Source organism: Sus scrofa, unplaced genomic scaffold (assembly GCF_000003025.6).
Source record: "Sus scrofa isolate TJ Tabasco breed Duroc unplaced genomic scaffold, Sscrofa11.1 Contig59, whole genome shotgun sequence".
Lineage (NCBI taxonomy): Eukaryota > Metazoa > Chordata > Mammalia > Artiodactyla > Suidae > Sus > Sus scrofa.
The window spans coordinates 79,698-101,442 of record NW_018085257.1 but is presented as its reverse complement, the minus strand read 5'-3'; the positions used below and the strand labels follow the sequence as shown (position 1 = coordinate 101,442).

General features: G+C 40.2%; 1 pseudogene; it reads right to left on the bottom strand.

The window, feature by feature from the left end:
- The window catches only part of LOC106504197, a 30,091-nt pseudogene extending 17,498 nt beyond the window's left edge, over positions 1-12,593 (bottom strand).
- Between the last annotated feature and the right edge of the window lie 9,152 nt (positions 12,594-21,745).

Below are 21,745 nucleotides of genomic sequence, written 5' to 3'. Positions count from 1 at the left end.
ACAACAGATACTACAGAAATATGAAAAACATAACAAATAATACCACCAACAACTATATTCCAACAAATTCGACAACCTAAAAGAAATGGACATATTTCTTGAGACCTACAGCCTGCCAAAACTGAATCAAGAAGAAATAGATCAACTTAACAGACTGATCCTAGAAATGAAATTGAATATGTCATAAAAATACCCCCTACAAATAAAAGTCCAGGACCAGATGGCTTTACAGATGAATTCTACAAAACATACAAAGAGGAATTTATACCCATCCTCCTTAAACTTTCCAAAACGTGGAAGAAGAAGCAACACACCCAAAGAAATTCTATGATGCCACAATCACCCTAATTCCAAAACCAGACAAAGATAGCATCAAAAAAGAAAACTATTGACCAATATCTTTATTGAATTTAGATGCAAAAATTCTAAACAAAATTTTAGACAATTGAATTCAAAAACATATCAAAAAATTATACACCGCTAGCAGGTGGGATTCATCCTAGGTTCACAAAGATGGTTAAACATATGCAAATCAATCAACATCATACACCGGATTAACAAAAGAAAAGTCAAAAACAACATGAACCTCTCAATGGATGAATAAAAAGCATCTGACAAAGTCCAATTTTTATTATTCATAATAAAAACTCTTATCAAAATGGGTATAGTGGGAACATACATACAAAACCAAAGCCATTTATGGCAAACCCACAGCAAATATAATCCTCAATGGATTATAAAGCCTTCCCACAAAAATATGGAACAACACAAAGATGCACACTCTCATCACTGTAATTCAACATTTTAATGGAAGTCCTAGCCACAGCAATCAAACAAAAAAAAATGCATCCAAATAGGAAGAGAAGAGGCAAAACTGTCACTGTATGCAGATGACATGATACTATACATAGAAAACCCTAAGGACTCAACCCAAAAACTACATGAACTGAACAACAAATTCAGCAAAGTAGCAGGATAGAAGACTAACATTCAGAAACCAGGCACATTTCTGTATACTAATGATAAAACATTAGAAAAGGAATGCAAAAATACAATATATTTTAAATTGCACCCCACAAAATCAAATACTCAGAATACACCTGACCAAGGAGGTAAAGGACTTATATGCCAAGAATTATCAAACTTTAATCAAGGAAATTAAAGAAGATGAAAAGAAATGGAAAGATATTCCATGCTCCTGAGTTAGAAAAATTGATATTGTGAAAATGGCCATACTACACAAAGCAATCTACAGATTCAATGCAATTTTCACAGAACTAGAAGAAACAATCCAAAAATTTATATGGAATCACAAAAGACCCAGAATTGTCAAAGCAATTCTGAAGAACAAAAACCAAGCAGGAGGCATCTCTCTCTGTCAGACTTCAGGCAATATTACAAAGCCAAGTCATTAAGACAGTGCAGTACTGGTACCAAAACAGAAAGACAAAACAATGGAACAGAAGAGAACCCATAAATAAACCCAGACACCTATTGTAAATAAATCTTTGATAAAGGATGCAAGAACATAAAATGGGAAAAAGACAGTCTTTTCAGTAATTATTGCTGGGAAAACTGGACAGATACATGAAAATCAATGAAACTAAAACACAAACTCACACCATGCACCAAAATAAACTCAAAATGGGGAGGAGTCAAGATGGTGGAAGAGTAGGGGGACACACTCATCCTCTCCCACAAACACACTAAAGAAAACACATCTACAAGATAAATGACTCACACAGAACAGCAACCAATCACTGTGGAAGACCCTAAACTCCAATAACGGCAAGAAGTTCGTGGCATTACTAAGTAAAACAAGAGAAAAGAGGAGAGTGAGAGAAGGGGAATCTGAGCTGGACAGATGCTCCTGAAAGGGAACTGAAGAGGAGAAAGGGATCCCGCACCCTGGAAAGTCATCTACTCGACAGAAATATCAACCGTACTGGAGGAATCTCCAGATGCAGAGAAGAGTGTAGCAGTAAGTTGGAGTTCTGAAAAGCAGAGCAAGAACCGAACAGATCATCTGAACTATGGGCACAGTCACCAAAAATTGAGATGCCTGGGTGGGAGCTGGGAGGTTAGTCACTGGGAAAGGGCTGGGGGGGTGGGGCAGAGTGGAGACTGCTTGGGAGGTCTAGAAACCAGTCTGTCAAGCTTGACGGGGCAGAGACTGCCTGGGAGACTAGAAAGCAAGCAGAGTGTTGCAGGGGGTGGGAGCAATATGCTAAGGGCAAGGAAGTGGAAAGCCACATCAGAGGGAACCTGGGAGAAGAGCTGGGTCAGTGCCAGTGTTGGGGAGGGGAGAGAAGAAGGGGTGGGCCCACATAGAATACTCCCCACTCCACAGCTAGCTTACTGGCCCACCAGCTATCAGAAAGCTGTGCTTCCCAGTGCATCCCCACCCCCCAAACCCCTTACACTCACTGGACCTGGGGTTGCCTGCACCCGGGAGGGCTGACCTCAACAATTGCCAGAAGCCTACCACCACAGGGTCTGTCCCTGCCCTGGACTGCTTGCCCTTTGGAGGGGCTACACCCCCGTGGAGAGGCACCAAACACCGCCAGGCCCTGGGAAAAGGCCTGCAGCCCAGAAAAGCTATAACAGCTTGGCTGGGCCATGAAAAGATCTGCCTAATTCTAGGAAAGTCCTTCCTAGTTGGGCTACCCTGAGGAAGAGCCTCTTGGGTTTGCAGAGGCCCAGCTAGCTGTTCCAGCCTTCTGGGGTGCCACACTCTTGCAGAACAGCTGCCCAGGATCACCAGCCCTCTGCAGGAAACCCTGCACACCAGAAAATCTAGAACAAGCTTGGCTGGGCAGTGAAAAGATCTGCCTAATTCTCAGAAAGTCCTTCTGAGTTGGGCTGCCCTGGGGAAGAACCTCTTGGGTTCACAGTGGCCCAGCTAGCTTCTCCAGCACTCTGGGGGTGCCACACTCCTGCAGAATAGCTGCTCAGCTCTGCCAACCCCCTGGAAGTGCTCCTGCAGCCTGGAAAAAGCTAGAACAAGCTTGGCCGGGCTGTGAAAAAATCTGCCTAATTCTCATTCAGTCCTTCTGCCTCAGGCTGCCCTGGGGAAGAGCTTCTTGGGTTTGCAGCAGCCCAGCTAGCTGTTCCAGCCCTTGGGGGTGCTGCACTCCAAGACAACAACTGCCCAGCACTGCCAGGCCCCTGCAAGAGCCCCTGCAGCCCAGAAAACCTAGGACAAGCTTGGCCGGCCATGTAAAGATCTGCCTACATTCTAAGGCAGTCCTTCTGAGTCAGGCTACACTAGAGAAGAGACTCTTGGGTTCTCAGTGACCCAGATAGCTGCTCCAGACCTTATAGGTGCTGCACTCCTGCGGAACAGCTGCCCGATGCCGACAACACCCTGTAAGAACCCCACAGCCTAAAAACACCAGAGAAAGTTCTGCCTGGCTGGGTGAAATATGCTCCCATCGTGGTGTGGATCTCCCAGTCCTGTCTGCCCTAATGACCTCCTCCTTTGCTTCAGAGAGACTCTGTTAGCCCTGCCAACACTCCAGAAAAGCCACACTGCCTCAAAAAAAACTGACCAACAATTCCAGCCCTCAGAAAACATTCCACGGCAGTGACAAGGAAAACACTGCCTGGCCACAGAGAGTACAACTCCACCAGGAAAAAGAAAACAACAAGCAGATGAAGAAGATGAAGAACCACCCCCAGTCAAACCAACAGGAGAACACACCTAAAGCAGTCAACAATGAAACAGATCTCTGCAGTCTGACAGACCTGGAGTTCAAAAGAGAAATAGTGAAAATACGGAAGGAATTAAGAGAAGATATGAACAGTAATGCAGACACCCTCATTAAAGAACTAGAAAATTTAAGGAGCCAAGAAAAACTAGAAAATTCATTGGCAGAGATACAAACTGAACTAAGGGCAGTAAAAATCAGAATGAATAATGCAGAAGAATGAATTAGTGATGTGGAAGATAGATTAATGGAAATCACACAATCAGGTCAACAGACAGAAAACCAAATCCCAAATCAAAAAACAGGAAAGCAATATAAGAGACCTATGGGATAATATAAAGTGGGCCAATCTACACTTAATAAGAATTACAGAAGGAGTAGAAAAAGATAAGGAAATGGAAAATATATTTGAAGAAATTATCACTGGAAACATCCCAAATATAACGGACACTGAGTTCAAGATAAGGAAGCACAGAAGGCCCCAAACAAGGTGAACCCAAATAGACCCACACCAAGACACATAATAATACAGACGACCAGCAAACACATGAAAAAATGCTCAAAATCGCTGAATATAAGAGAAATGCAAAGCAATACTACCACGAGATACCACCCCACACCAGTCAGAATGGCCATCATTAAGATGTCCACAAATAACAAGGGCTGGAATGGGTGTGGAGAAAAGGGAACCCTCCTGCACTGTTGGTGGGAATGGAAGCGGTACAGCCACTATGGAGAACCATTTTTTGATACCTTAGAAATCTATACATAGAACTTCCATATGACCCTGCAATCCCACTCTTGGACATCTATCCAGACAAAACTCTACTTAAAAGAGACACATGCACCCGCATGTTCATTGCAGCACTATTCACAATAGCCAGGACATGGAAACAACCCAAATGTCCATCAACAGAGGATTGGATTCGGAAGAAGTGGTATACATACACAGTGGAATACTACTCAGCCATTAAAAATGACATCATGCCATTTGCAGCAACATGGATGGAACTAGAGACTCTCATCCTGAGTGAAATGAGTCAGTAAGAAAAAGACAAATATCACATGATATCACTTATAACTGGAATCTAATATCCAGCACAAATGAACATCTCCTCAGAAAAGAAAATCATGGACTTGGAGAATAGACTTGTGGCTGCCTGATGGAGAGGGAGGGAGTCGGAGGAATCGGGAGCTTGGGCTTATCAGACACAACTTAGAATAGATTTACAAGGAGATCCTGCTGAGTAGCACTGAGAACTATGTCTAGATACTCATATTGCAACAGAACAAAGGGTGGGGTAAAAATGTATACATGTAAGGATAACCTGACCCCCTTGCTATACAGTGGAAAAATAAATAAATTAAATTAAACTAAATTTTAAAAATAAAATAAAAAATAAACTCAAAATGGCTGAAAAACTTACATATAAGACAATACACCATCAAACTCTGGGAAGAGAACATAGGCAAAACATTCTCTGACATCAACTTTACAAATTTTTCTCCAGTCAATCTCCAAAAGCAACAGAAATAAGAGCAAAAATAAACCAATGGGACCTCATCAAACTGACAAGCTTTTGCACAGCAAAGGAAACCAAAAAGAAAACAAAAACAACTTATAGAGTTGGAGAAAATAATTTCAAAGGATGAAACTGACAAGGGCCTAATCTCTAAAATATACAAGCAAGTTACACAACTCAACAGCAAAAAAGCTAACAACCCAATGGAATAATGGGCAAAAGACATGAAAATACATTTCTCCAAGCAAGATGTACAGATGTCCAATAATCACTTGAAACAATGCTCAACATGCCTGATTATTAGAGAAATACAAATCAAAACTACCATGAGATACCACCACACACCAGTCAGAATGGCCATCATTAATAATCCACAAAGAACAAATCCTGGATAGGATGTGGAGAAAAGGGAACCCTCCTGCACTGTTGGTGGGAATGTCAACTGGTACAGCCACTATGGAGAACAGTATGGAGGTACCTTAGAAATCTATACATAGAACTACCATATGACCCAGAAATCCCTCTCTTGGGCCTCTATCCAGACAAAACTCTACTTTAAAAGACACATGCACCCACATGTTCATTGCAGCACTATTCACAATAGCCAAGACATGCAAACAATCCAAATGTCCCTTGACCAATGATTGGATTAGGAAGACATGGTGTATATACACAATGGAATACTACTCAGCCATAAAAAAGAATGATGTAATGCCATTTGCAGCAACATGGATGGAACTAGAGACTCATGCTGAGTGAAGTAAGTCAGAAAGATAAAGACAAATACCATATTATATCAGTTATATCTGGAATCTAATACATGGCACAAAGGAAACTTTTGACAGAAAAGAAAATCATGGACTTGCAGACTAAACTTGTGGTTGCCAAAGGGGGAAGGGTAGATAGTGGGATGGACTGAGAGCTTGGGGTTAATAGGTGCAGACTATTTCATTTGGAATATATTAGCAGTGAGATCCTGCTGTGTAGCACTGGGAACCTTCTCTATTCTCTTCTGATGGAATGTGTAATGAGAGAAAAAAGAATGTACACATATATGTGTAACTGGGTAAACATGCTGTACAGTAGAAAATAAATACATAAATAGTAAGAAGATAAAGAAATTTTTAAAAATCAGCCTGATTTTAAGTGGCTCAAAGATCTTAACAGACAATCATCAGGAAAATATACAGATTACAAAGAAACAAATGAAAGCAGATCCACATCATATATCATAAGGGAAGTACAAATTAAAACCTTAATGAGATACCACTACACATCTATTAGAATGACCAAAATCTGAACCATTGACAACACCAAATGATGATGAGGATGTAGAGCAATGGAAACTCTCGTATATTGCTAGTGGTAATGTAAAATGGTACAATAGCTTTGGAAAATGTTTGCTAGTTTCTTACAAAATTAAACACATACACTTGCTATACACTTCAGCGATCACACACCTCAGTATTTTCCCAAAGGAATTGAAAGCTGTGTCTACACAGAAACCTACACACAGATGTTTATAGCACCTGTACCCATAATTGCTGAAAATGGTAAGCAATCAAGACGTCCTTCAGTAGGTGAATGGATCTGTAAACTGTGACACATCCAGTCACTGAAATATTACTCAACACTAAAAAGAAATGAGCTATCAAGTCATGATAAGACATGTAAAAATCTTAAATGCATATTACTAACTGAAAGTAGTCAGTCTGAAAAGGCTACATACTGTATGATTCCAACACATGACACTCTGGAAAAGGCAAAATTACAGAGACAGTAAAATTGTAGTAGTTATGACAGGGGCAAGGATGAATAGGTGGATCACAGAGAATTTCCAAGACAGTGAATATACTCTGAATGTTATTATAATGATGGATACATGTCACTATATATTTCCCCAAACCCCTAAAATGTACAACATCCAGAGTGAGCTATAAGATAAACTAGGGGCTTTGGGTGATGTAGTTTTTCAGTGTAGGTTCATCAGTGGTGACAAATGCACCACTCCTGTAAGTGATGTTGACGGTGGGAGAGGCTTTGCAACTGTGGGGGCAGGGAATATATGGGAAATCTCTGTATATTCTTCTCAGTTTTGCTGTCAACCCAAAACTGGTCTAAAGATGTTTTTAAAAAGATTCATAGGAATAAGCACTAAGTGTATCTTCATGTCTCATGTCAACAGCCCACAGAGCTGTTGTAGAGAGCTCAAACCTACTTCCACATCTTGGTCCCTAGACATATGTATTCTGCACACAGGAAAGAACAATAAATGGCAAGGATATGTGTCTGAGTGCCTTCTCGGTAAGTTACCACATACGGCTATTAATCACACGTGAGGTAATGAGGATTTGTTTTGAATACTGGGGAAAAAGATGAATATTTCCAAAGACCCATTCTTTTTTTAGTGCACTAATTACAAGAAGGTCACTTGATTACATAAGAATAATTCTAGCAAGAACTATTAAGGAGACACAAACGTATTGCTGTGGTAAGTGGTAGGTACCAATTGTCCTCACTTAATTGTAATGATTGTGGAGGAAAAACATCTTGGCTATACTTAAGTAAATCAAGAAACAGGTTCTGGGAGCTCCCATTGTGGCTCAGTGGTAACAAACCCTACTAGTATCCATGAGGATATGGGTTTGATCCCCAGCCTCATTCATTGGGTTAAGGATTTGGTGTTGCCATGAGCTATGGTGTAGCAGCCATGGCTTGGATCCCACATTGCTGTGGCTGTGGTATAGGCTGGCCACAGCCTGGGAACTTCCATATGCCACAGGTGTGGCAATTAAGTGACCAAAACAATCAAACAAAAAGAAACAGGTTCTGTATAGCTCTATAAAATAATATTATCCAAAACATCAGTCTCATGAAACTTTCTGGAAATCCTTTCTCTCTATTTGAGGATCTGGAACCTCTCAGTGACAGTAGCTAATGTTGGCTATCTTAAGGTCCAGTTAAATCTTATAAATAAGTATGGATTTTAAAAATTCCTATATGAAAGAGAATGTGATGCTTTACTTTAAGATTACAGCTAGTATCCTTGGGCCTTACAGGTATGGCTATAAGATCAAGTGCTTTCTCCTCCATTACATGATATCTAAAAATGTCTCAGATACACTTAGTTTAGCTTGAGAGTTTTCTAGACATATACAAAAATATTTTGAAATAACAGAAAATAGACTTCAATCACTGAAATGGCAAAAACAGGACACATCAAGAGAGAGAGAAAAAAAATAACAGAAAAGTCTGGCTATCCTGATTGACCAGAAACTATCAAAGGCAACAGGGTGTCCAGAGCTGGGCACCTGGGTCATGAGGGGAAATAATGGAGTATCTGAAAACACTTTAATGTTTATCTATTGACCATGTCTCTGGGTTGTATTTGCTAGTGTTTTTCCATCAGTGCTTCTGGTTTAGATAAGCCACCAGTCACCATTTCCATCATTAAAATTGCTCAGTATGAGGGAGTTCCCTGGTGGCCTGACAGTTAAGGATCTGGCATTGTCACTGCTGTGGTGAAGGTCCAATCCCTGACCCAGGAAATACTTTATGCCATGGCTGCAGCCTAAGAAAAAAAATTACGCAGTATGAATAACAGTAAACGCCCTCCCCAACATAAAGTAGTTGAAAAAGCTGTATAAATTACTTCACATAATGCACTTAGAACATTACCTGGGATTTTGTAAATCTTCAGTAAACACTGGGTATTTTCTCATTGTGGTTTACAGACTCATCACCCTCAGCTGCTCACACAGGCAGACACCATTTATTTCATGACCACTGTAGTTAGTGACAGCTCCATCGGTTCAAATAAAAATATAGGAATCCTTGATTCCTATCTTTTCTCTCACATTTCTCTCAATGTGTCAGGAGCTCTTGTTGGTTCAGACTTAAAACCAAATACAGTTTTCTCCAAATATTGACTACTTCCTCTGCTATCATCATAGCCTATCGATCTTTTAATGGCACAGTTGCTAGAGCTCCTAGGTGGTGTTTCTGCTTCCACCAAGCCACCTTCTCTACAGGCAGTCAGTGTCACCCCCTCTAAAGCTGAATCATGTTCCTCTTCTGATGAAGAGCTACCAAGGGCTACACACATCATAATTCACAGTAAGATTCAAATTGTAAAGATTTAGGGATCTCATTCCCTGTTGGTGGTGAAATGATTCACACTGCTCTTCTTCTCTCTGCCTCCCATCACACCTGCTTATTTATTTCCTGGAGTGTAACTGACAGTGTCACATCTCTGAGTTTTGCAGTTGCTGTTTCCTGGCCGTGGAATCATTTTCCTGCAAATATCCCCATGGCTCTGTTCCTTGGTGCCTTCAATTCTTTCAAATATCACCTTCTCGAAGAGACCAATCCTCACCACACTACTTAAAATTGCAAGCTACCCCCCTCATTCCTGATGTCTTCACACTGCTGCTTTTTATAGCAATTAAACACCATGACATTTACATGCATATTGTGTTTATTTTTATTCTCTCCCTACTGATATACTCTACAAAGGAAAAATATTTTTGTCTCATTTGTTCACTTCTACAAATTTCCATAAACTCAGTAGACACATAATAAATGCTTGTCAGAAGGAATTACTTATATATACATTTAGCATTGTCTTTTCTGAAAATCAGTTCTTGCTGTTTGTGAAGCAACAGGTAACTAATTTTAATAATCTAAAATTAAGCAGGCATAAGTAGGATGTCCTCACAAAGAAAGACCCAATTGGAAATACATCCTACATTGCAGCAGAGAATTTGGAAATGGGGTTCAATGATCTATGCTTCTCCACTGGATTTTTGTCACAGGCAGAAACAAGTTTAAGAATGAATAATAAAGCCAAAAACTTTGCAATATATTTAGATTTTAGGAAACAATCAGATACAACATATAACTAGCAACTGCATTAAAAATGAGAACAATCTCAACATCACAACTTAAGTAACATTACATTGTACACCTACCGAAAATGATAGACAAGGAACAAAGAAACAAAAAAACTTCCTTGCTATCTTAATTACATATGTATATATATAATATGGATTATCATTAAATTTCATCTTAGCTACTTTGATGACTTTTTATTTATCAAAAACAATATTCCACCATCCTTGATACTAACTAAACTCTATGGAATCATAGTTTTGTTTTTTGATTTTGGGTTTTTTTTTTGTCTTTTTGCCATTTCTTGTGCTGCTTCCACTGCATATGGTAGTTCCTAGGCTAGGGGTTGAATTGGAGCTTTAGTTGCTGACCTAGGCCAGAGTCACAGCAACATAGGATCCAAGCCATGTCTGCAACCTACACCACAGCTCACAGCAACACCGGATCCTTAAACCATTGAGGAAGGCCAGGGATCGAGCCCACAACCTCGTGATTTCTAGACAGATTTGTTAACCACTGAGCCACATTGGGAACACAAAATCATAGTTTAAAGAAAAAGAAAATATCACATTTGAAAATTCTTATCTTTTTAGCTTAGTTTCAGTAAATTAAGGAGTAAGGAGGTATTACTGATACAAAATGCAATATTATTCACAACTCTAATCATAGTCTAAGATTGTGTCTCAAAGAGGAAACACATAATAATTATTTCCTCATAGGATATCAACTTGACAAAAGTTAGTGTTTCTGGCAATGCCAGATTTGAAGGATTATTAGATACTAATGAGGTACAAGAGATATACCTAAAGTTAAGACAATAGGTCATGGAGGTCATGACCTATTGGAGGTTTGAAAGTCGGTGGGTTCTAGAAAAATAGGCAGAAACAAGGACAATCAAAGCAGAAGACTAAAAAGGGGGAGGGACCATGAAAATCAAGGAAAGTCTGAGGGTACCAGAGACAAGGGCAGTAAATATATCAGTTAGATTTTGCTGCATAACAAACCATCCCCAAACTTCGTGGCTTACACAACAACCACTTCTATGTATGACATTTCCATGGGCTGGAAATTGGGGCTGGAACTGTGATCAGGTAGATGGTGCTTTTTGTCTGGCTTCAGCTGATCTCATCAAGGGCTCACTCATGCCTCTGCAATCACCTACCAGGTCACCAGGGAGCTGGTGATTGTTTGCTGGAGAAGCTTGGTTTGCCATGTGGAACTAGAGTTTCACACAGCCCATCCTGGAGTAGTTCACATGGTGGTCACAAAATTCTGAAAGCAGCAGGAACACAGTCTACCTAGGCTTGGAACTCTCACCACATCACTTTCACTGAAACTTCTAGTCAAAATTTTTAAGTCACAAGTCCTGCCCAGATTCAGTGGGTAGGGAAATAAACTCCCCACTTGTAAGGAAAGGCTGCAAACAAAGCATTGGCCATTTTCAATCTACACAGTTGCCTGCACAATTTTTCAAGGACATATCTCTGGAAGTGTCACTTGGAAAATTAAAAACATGAGTGGGTAGCTCTTACATGGCAAAAATAATCCCCCTCCTATAAAGTATCCCCAGAGCCAATTTCATGTCTCTGTTCCTCAGGCTATAGATGAAAGTGTTTAAAATGGGTGCCACCACAGTATAAATAACTGAAGCAATTATACCTTTGACATTGGAATTGTTTGCTGAAGGGATGAAGTAAGTCATGGCAATAGTCCCATAGTACAAAAACACCACAAAGAGGTGGCAGCCATAGGTGGACAAGGCTTTGCAGATTCTCTTCATGGAGGAGACCCTCAGGATGCTGGCCACAATATGGACATATGAGCCCAAAATAGCATGCAGTGGGAAGGAGGTAAGCAGGCCCCCCTCAATAAAGATAACTAATTCATTGATGGAGGTGTCTGAGCAAGTCAACTTCAAAACAGCAGTAAAGTCACAAAAGAAGTGGGGGATGGTATTGTCAGCACAGAAGGACAGGCGGGACAGAAGGAGAGTGTGCAACAGTGCGTGGACACAAGAGAAGAACCAGGATCCAACTACCAGTAAGACACAGAAGCCATCTCTCATGATGGTTCTGTAGTGGAGAGGCTGACAAATGGCCACATACCTGTCATAGGCCATCACCGCAAGAAGCAAATTGTCAAGACAAATGAAAAGTAAGAAAAAATACATCTGAGTAATGCACCCCACATAGGAGATGGATTGTTGCTGCGTCTGCATGTTTAGGAGCATTTTTGGGAGGGTGACACATGAGAAAGAGACATCAGAGAAGGCCAAGTGGCTGAGGAAGAAGTACATGGGGGTGTGGAGGCGAGGGTCCAGCCTGATGAGCAGGATGATGAGCAGATTCCCCAGCACCTTGGTCAGGTACATGCCCAGGAACAGGGCAAAGAACACAGCCTGCTGCTCTGGCTGGATGGGGAGCCCCAGGAGGAGGAACTCAGACACGCTGCTCTGGTTCTCCCTCCTCATGCTGTACTTGACTCAGCTGGAAATAAATGGCATAAAAATTAGCAGAGACTGAGATATGGTGTGATGTGTACATTATAGCCATGTGCCTTTTTTTTTTCTGGAGACTGTGTCAAAATTGAGACAAATTTTCTGTTTCAAGTGTCAGTCTGCCCCATTCTTGTCCCAGAGTGCGTCAGATTTCCAGGGGCCGATGAGAATTTCCTTCAAAGGACATGAGTGTAAATGTGTTCACTTATTCACCCATGTTCCAGTTGTTATTCTTGGCCCTGGCAACAGAACAGAAAATAAGATATCCATCCCCTTCCTTCTTGGAGCTTTCATTCTATGGGCACAGATGGAGTACTGATCAAGAGCTGGGGCTTTTGAACCAAAGGCTTGAGTTGGATTCCAAGCTCAACAAGTGACTACTTGCATAGCCTTGGGCACTTAAGATACCTCACTTGCTCCTCTGTAAAATGAGAATAATATTATTACCTTGTTATGGAAAGTTGGGGGATTAAAGCATTGAATGCATGTGATACATTTAGAACAGTGCTCTTCATGCAGAATGTACTCAAAAATGCTTGCTATAATTACAGCAGGATGTGTTAAAATCATAAACTTGGCATCAAACTCAATGAACTCAATAGAACAGAAATGTTGTAGCTGACCTAAGAAATTTGTGAACCTCCTAGATTATAACACTCCCCGAGAAACGGCAAAGACCCAGACCATGGTCCCTGGGAATTGATTCCCTGATGGTAGTGATCTTAGAACCATGATTTTTCCTTCTTCACTTCACTCAACTCTGTTATTTTCCATCTCCCTCTTCCTACCTTCTCCTTTAACATCACCTTTCTCTCTCTCTCTAATATATAAACACACATATGAAGTGGGAGACGTAGGGATTTTCCCAGGGACCTTCCCAGAGACCTAAGAATATGTTGCTGATATAGGATTTGGGATACCTATTAGAATTCACGGTCATCTGATTAACTATGACTAATTCCTCAAATTTATCTTAACATTGATAATAACACATATTTCATGAGTTCCTACTATGATACAGGCATTAACAATGTTAAGTTTATGTTTTAGGAAACTAAACCTCAGGAGAGTTATATACATCATTAGCCCAAAGATACAAAGTTAATAATGTCTAATACCATCATAATTCTAATACATCAGTATGATCAGAGACCCTACTCTTCACCATTCCACTGGTCCTGACCTTCATTTATTTGGCAGGACACCCTGGGCCCTGCTTCTTGCAATTGTTTCAAGGCTTCAAAATTATCCCAGTCACACACTTGATTATCTACTGATATTCATACTTATATATATGATGACCCTGTGTTTTATTATCTGAGGCAGGATGCTTTGAAGAGTAAAAGGAGAAGGTATACAATAATTATACCAGAACAACAGGCCTACAGAAAGACTTTCTTGGGGAAATCAGAATGGATGGTCACATAGATGTCACCTTTTCTGATTTGCCAAAGACTTTTACATGCATTTAATTTCATTAATCAGTAAACTTGTACTGCGTGCCTATGAAGCAGACATTCCAATGATGTTTTGATGTCACTGTTGGGAAAACAGGTACGAAATCACATACTTGAGAGTCATAACACTAGGAAGCATCAAAACAGGAGATGTGGATCAAAATGTGTGTGACACCAGGGCCTAAGCACTTAATCCTACCATATTCTTGAGTAGAAATAGGGTATTTTTGAAAGTCAGTGGGAAAAAAAGTGCCCTGAGAGCACCATGGGGGCTTCAAATCATATGGTCACTGGGCTTACAACTTGGCTGGAGGACTCTGCTTAGAATTACATATCTCTGTCTGGAATAAAAGGAGATAAGACAGAGGATAATGTATCTGTGGGCTCTCTCTCTCTCTCTCTCTCTCTCTCTCTCTCTCTCTCTCTCTCACACACACACACACACACACACACACACACATACACACACACACACACACACTTCCTGATCATGGTCCTAGTTCCCTCTCTTCTATACCCATTCTTGGTTACAATAGAGTGGGAGTGTTTCATTTTTTAATTTTTAGTTTTTCATCCTTTTTAGGCCTGCACCCATGGCACATGGAAGTTCCCAGGCTAGGGACTGCACAGAAGTTTCCAGCTTACAACACATACAGAGCAACATGGGATTTGAGCCACATCTCTGACCTGAACCACACCTCATGGCAATGCTGGATCCCCAACCCACTGAGAAAGGACAAGGATTGAACCCACATCCTCATGGATAATAGTCAGATTCATTCCTGCTGTGCCACAACAGGAACTTCCATGAGTGCTTTATACAAAAAACACATATATAGTCACACACACAAAAGCACAGACCTTGGACCAACACGCATTCCCTCTATGACCTGTACTCACTCCAGGTAAAAACCAGTCAGAATTTCTGTTACTTTCAAACGCATTTACACATAACATGATACATAAACATCACACCTAGTAAAACATATACACAAAACAGCACAGAAAACATCACACCTAGTCATCAAAACAAGCACAATCCACACAAAAAAGTACATAGCATACACACACATAGATACACACAGCCATGCAGTCAAATGCAGCACACAAACGTAAACCACAAGAGCACGTGCATCTAGACACACACATGCACACTGCCAAGATTTTTCCAGCCCTGCATAATCTATCTAATCCCTTCCTACATAAAGAGTCATTATGTGATTCAGTTACCCACTAAATACCCTGTTATACAAATACAAAAATATATATGTGCCTACACATCCTTGCATAAACATATACATATATGCCCAATACAAAGCAATGGTTCCCCATCTTCGTCTGATCTGTGAAGATCCTTATTGAGCTCAGAAACCTATGCTCAAGCCTGATTCCTGAGCCTTTAGTTTCTAGTCAAGAAATTGGTATCCAAGGAACCAAAGATCAAGAGGAAGTTCTCCGTGACCCCAGGATCTTCTGAATGCTTGATACCTGTTTCTGAGCAGCAGAAAAATGGGCAGGAAGATCCCCACTCACCAAAAAGATCAATACCAATGGGAAAACAGCCCTGAGCTCTGAAGAGAGAAGGATCTAACTACCAAATTGTCTGCCTTCCCCTTGAGAAGTAACTGGTGAAGGGACCAGAGGGCTAAGCCATGAGTCCCAGGAGAAAGTGTCCTTGATTTGGTGTTGACACTTAGAAAGCAGAAGTGACCAGGATCACCTTGCCTTTTGCAGTCAAGTGCTCTACCACTGAGCTATACCCCCTCTCAGCTTGGCTTCTGAAGGAAGCATAGCATGGGGCTGGCCCTCCATACTTCACAGAATGGCACAGAGAGGGTAAATCCTGGCCCTTGCATATGCCCACATCATGGGCCCCAGCCTCCATTAGAGCACATTTTCTTTGCCCCTTGAGAGCTTGCAAGTCTCCCCACTCCTGAAGAGCAAGGGCCAAGGCTTGTTCAGAAAGCAGTGGAGTGGTGACATTGATCCCAAGGGCATTAGACAGAGACTGGCCTGAAATCAATACTATCTCTGACACCTGTTCACTGGGTGCCCTAAGCAAGGGCTGATGTTCTGGGAAATCCTGTTTTCTCAGGTCTGGTAATAGTACTCTGCTCAGTAGGTTTTTGGGAGGGTTAAATGGGATATTGCAATTTAAAGCACTAAACCCAGGCAGTTTCCCAAAAACCAAGTTGTCTAGTGGATGAATATCCTGATTAATTTGCCAAATGAAATATTCACTTTTATCATTGTTCTTATACCTTCACTCTTTCACACACCAACACAAGTCTTCATTTAATTTTAAAATATGAAGGTAACTAACAAAAAGCAGACTGTGGATGGGAGATAGGAACACAAGATTTTTATTTTCATTTTTTTTTTTTGTAGACAAATATCCAGGGCAGGTTTATTTATAGTTACCCTAAACTGGAAACAATCCAAATGTCATTCAACAAGGAAGTCAATAAATTATGGTATATCCACACCACACACACACACACACACACACACATGATTACTGATATGCACAAGCTACATAGATGATTGTTTTAATTGTATTGGCGAATAGTTGACTTACAAAGCTGTGTTAGTTTCAGGTTATACATATATCCTTTCCTTTTCTGACTCTTTTCCCACAGAAGTTATTGCACAGTATTGAGTGGATTACTGTGTGCTATACAGTAGGACCTTGTTATCTATCTCTTTTATACATAGTAGTGGTATGTGTCCATCTCAACTCCCCAGTGTATCTCCCCACCAAGTATCTCCTTTAGCAACCACAAACCTGGTTTCAAAATCTTTGAGTGCTTCTGTTTTGTAAGATCTTCTGTATCATTTTTGGTGGGAATGTAAGCTGATGCAACCACTATGAAGAACAGGTATGGAGATTCCTTTAAAATATGAATATAGAACTACCTGCATGATCCAGCAATCTCAGTCATGGGAATATATCCATAGAAAACCATAATTTGTAGCACTGGGAACTATGTCGAGTCACTAATGATGGAGCATGATGATGTGAGAAAATAGAATGTGTACATGTATATGTAACTGAGTCACCATGCTGTACAGTAGAAAAAAAAAATTGTATTGGGGAAATAACCAAAAAAAATCTGAAAAAAAAGAAAAGATACAGGCACCCCAAAGTCACCACAGAACAATTTACAATAGCTAAGACATGGAAGCAACCTAAATGTACATCAACAAAGGACTGAATAAAGAAAATATGGTACATACTTACAATGGACTATTACTCAGCCATTAAAAATAATGAAATAATGCCATTTTCAGCAACATGGATGGACCTAGAAATTGTTTTCCTAAGTGAAGTAAGTCAGGCAGAGAAAAACAAATATCATATAAGATCACTAATACATGGAATCATTTTCATTTTTCACTTTTGAGAGTGGTTCTTCATTTCTTTGTAAATAAGACTGATGGAAGGATATGCCATCATAAAACCCAGCTCACTAATAGCAATGAGAATAACAATCAAAGCAGCAACCTTGAAACACAAGGAGCCAAATGGATTCAATTTTTATAGTAATTGAGGTAACAGTCTGGGTTCTATGGAGAACAGAACCAAAGGGAGATATATATATATATATGTATACACACACACACATTCATCCTATCATATACATTCATACATGTCCGTATATACCCATAACATTTATGTATATATTTTGAAATGATGCAGATAATCTGGATATCACAGAATGTAACATTGTTCTGCTGTATCAATGATACCATGGTAATTGGACCAGAAAACTAAGAAATTGCTAGCAAGTTGGAGACTTGGCAAGACATCTTCTCCTGAAGTTGGGAGATAAATGCTACAAAGATGCAAGGAAGCCTTTACGTCAGTATCATTTTTAGTTTCAGTGATGTAGAAGAGGAATCAGATATCAATGGCTTGCCATTTTTCATTTTCCGATGAATTTTAGAATCAACTTGTCTATGTTCACCTGATACACACAGAAAATGAAAGAGAGAAGAGGGGAAGAGGGAGACAGGGAAGGAGATAGAAAGAAAGATTTTGACTGGCATTAGGATGAATTTACAGATTAATTTGGGTAAATTGATGGCTTTCCAATATTAAATCTTTCAATCCATGAACATGCTATATTCTTCCCCTTTTGTGGAACTTGAACATTTTTCTCAGAATCATTTCATAGTTTTTACTATTGAACTCTTATAGCTATTTTCTGAGATTTATTTCTAGGTCCTTGATAACCTTTGATACAAATGTAAGTTGCTCTTTAAAATTCCATTTCAAGGATACAAGATTAAATTTCAGAAATCAGTCACATTTCAGTATACTAACAATGAAATATTAGACAGGGAATACAAAAATACCCTTTAAAATTGCACCCCCAAAAATTAAGTACTGGGGGATAAACCTTACCAAGGAGTTGAAAGACTTATATTCTGAGAATTATAAAACACTAATTAAAGAAATTAAAGAGGATTCAAAGAAATAGAAAGATATGCCATGTTTCTGGGTTGGAAAAATTCATATTGTGAAAATGGCCATACTACCCAAACCAATCTACAGATTCAGTGCAATCCCTACCCAATTGCCCAGGACATTTTTTACAGAACTAGAACAAACAATCCAAACATTTATATGGAACCACAAAAGACCCAGAAATGCCAAAGCAATCCTGAGAAACAAAAACCAAGCAGGAGGCATAACTCTCCCAGATTTCAGGCAATATTACAAAGCCACAGTAATCAAGACAGTGTAGTCCTGGTACCAAAACAGACATACACACAAGTGGAACAGAATAGAGAACCCACAAATAAACCCAGACACCTATGGTCAATCTTTGACAAAGGAGGCAACATAAAATGGGAAAAGACAGTCTTTTCAGCAAGTATTGCTGGAAAACCTGGACAGCTGTGTGTAAATCAGTGAAGCCATAACACAACCTCACACCATGCACAAAAATAAACACAAAATGGCTGAAAGACTTAAAGATAAGACAAGACACCATTACACTCCTAGAAGAGAACATAGGCAAAACATTCTCTGATCAATCTTACAAATGTTTTCTCAGGTCAGTCTCCCAAAGCAACAGAAATGAAAGCAAAATAAACCAATGGGATCTCATCAAACTGACAAGCTTTTGCATTGCAAAGGATAACCTAATAGTAATTGGTAATTGAAAATAGTAATAGTAATTGCAAACATGGCTCTGATCTGGCATTACTGGTATAGGCCAGCAGCTACAGCTCTGATTTGACCCCTAGCCTGGGAATTTCCATATGCTGCAGGGGAAACCTTAAAAAGAAAAAAAAGGAAATTAATATATCAGAGCATGGAATGCTGTCCAATACAACCTATGCTCTCAATATCCCAAGCATGGTACCCGAACCAGCAGCATCAGTGTATCCTGGGAGTTTGTTAGAAATGCAGAATCTCAGGCTCCTCACCATCCTTCTGAGGCAGAATCTGCATTTAACAAGTTTCCTAGGTGCATTAAACATCGAGAATCTCTGACACTCTGGGGTCCCAAATCAAGCTACATATCAGAATCACCAGGAATATTTTCTTACAAGTACAGATTTTTGAGCCATTCTCTAGATGAATTGAATCAGAGTTTTTGACCACTGCAGAGAGCCACTCAGTTTTTCACAAAGTTCCACTCGTAACTCCAGTGACAGAGGTCCACAAAGTAGACCAAAAACCCCTGATCTGACCCAATATGCCTCATCTGAAGATGAGAGGACTGAGGCAACACAGTGACAACTCTAATGTCATAATCTTTTAAGAGAGTTAATTAGGGTCTCTGCCTAGAGACAAAGAAAACTGGATTTGGTGCCAAATCTGAGTTCAACCCATACGTTCACAGCTGTGTATCTTATCTCCCACCTTCTTTGGAATTCCATCATCTTTCCTTCAAGGTACAAAATGAATGTCCCTGAATGTCAGGATTACTCCCCATGGGCAGTAAGACAACAGAGAGAAATTCATGGAGAATTCACTCTATGTTTTCTGAACACACACACACACTCCATAGTAACTGCTTAACTAATGTTTTGGGCTCCTTGCACCCCAAAATTTCAAAGCAATTTCAAAGTCTTGAAGTCTCATGGTCCCATTTTACAAATGCTCCTCACTTTGTGATGGTAACTACTGTTTGCTTCCATGTGAATTAATGCAAACACACATGGGCTTTGCTTCCAACTGGGTTCTGGATGCAGAACCTCAGCCAGCAAGCTGATTTCATTCATGGAGAATGTGTGGTTGGGTGGATCTGGAGGTCCACAGCTTCCTACCCCCAGACACTGTCTGACCTCTAGCTGTGATCCCCACCAAGGAGTAGAAGACCCCTAAAATTCTTTTTTCTAAAATTCTGTATCATGAGGAGTAGAGGAAGGAATTGGACATGGTCCCAACTGTCCAGTTAGGTGAGCGAGAACATCACTTAAGTAATTATAAAATGATGAAGTAGGGTTATAATAGAGATAGCCCAGGGAGTGAGGTTCCAGAATGAGAGGTGGGGTGGTTGGATGTTCACATAAACTCTCCTGGGAAAAGATGATGACCCCTGAGCTGAGTCTGAAAAGATAAGAAGGGAGTTCCTTGGGAGTCTATCAGTGTTGTCAGTGCTGTGGCTCAAAGTACTACTGTGACGTGATTCTCCTGAACAGGGAACTTCTGCATTCCACAGATGGGGCCAAAAAAAGGAAAAACAGAGAAGGATCACCTATGAATATGAAGATGAGGCAAAGCTGATGAAATCCTTTGAGATGTCCTGAGGCCCTTTAAACTGGAACCTCGTCTCTGCTCGGAGCAACCAGCGGTACATTTGGTGTACAAAGAAAACCATACAATATTTTGTGCTTTTTCTTCAGTCTATATATTTTTCCACAAATTAGGCTTTTATCTCAATATGTTTATGAGATTTCTCCACACTGATACATAGACATCGAATCCGCAATTAACTCCCATTAGCCTACAGACAAACATTTAGGTTTGGCTAGTGTTTGGCCATTACAGAGAGTCCAAGACTCTAGGCATCCTTATGCATCTCTCTAGTTGTGTACATGTGGGAGAGTTTTCAAAACACCAAGAAGTGGAGTTACTAGATATTATGGACTGATAAGTCACCACCCCCCAAAATTCATATGTTGAAGCTCTAAACCCCAATGTGATGGTATCTGGAAATGGGGCTGTTAGGAGGTAATGTGGTTTAGATATGGTCAGAAGGGTGGGGTCCTCATGATGGAATCAGTGCCCTTAGGAGAAGAGTCCATCTCTGTCTTTCAAGATCATATGAGATAAAGTCAGAAGGCAGCCATTAGCAAGTCTGAAATTGGACCCTCACCAGAATCCAACCATGCTGGCACCCTGACCTTGGATTTCCCAGCATCCAGAACTGCAAGAAATAAATGTCTGTTGCTTAAGCCACCTAGTCTGTGGTACTTTCTGACAGACGCCCAAGCAGCCTAAGACATAAGATATGCATGGTTGTGGGTAGTTCATTGCCAAATTGTCCTCCAAATCGCTCAGTTTATATTCTACCATCACAACCTCACTAGCATATGATATAATCAATTTTTGGTCTATTTTTAGGGATGCACACATAGCATAAGGAAGTTCCCATGCTAGGGGTCAAATCAGAAAAACAGTGGTCACTCCATATCACAGCCAAAGCA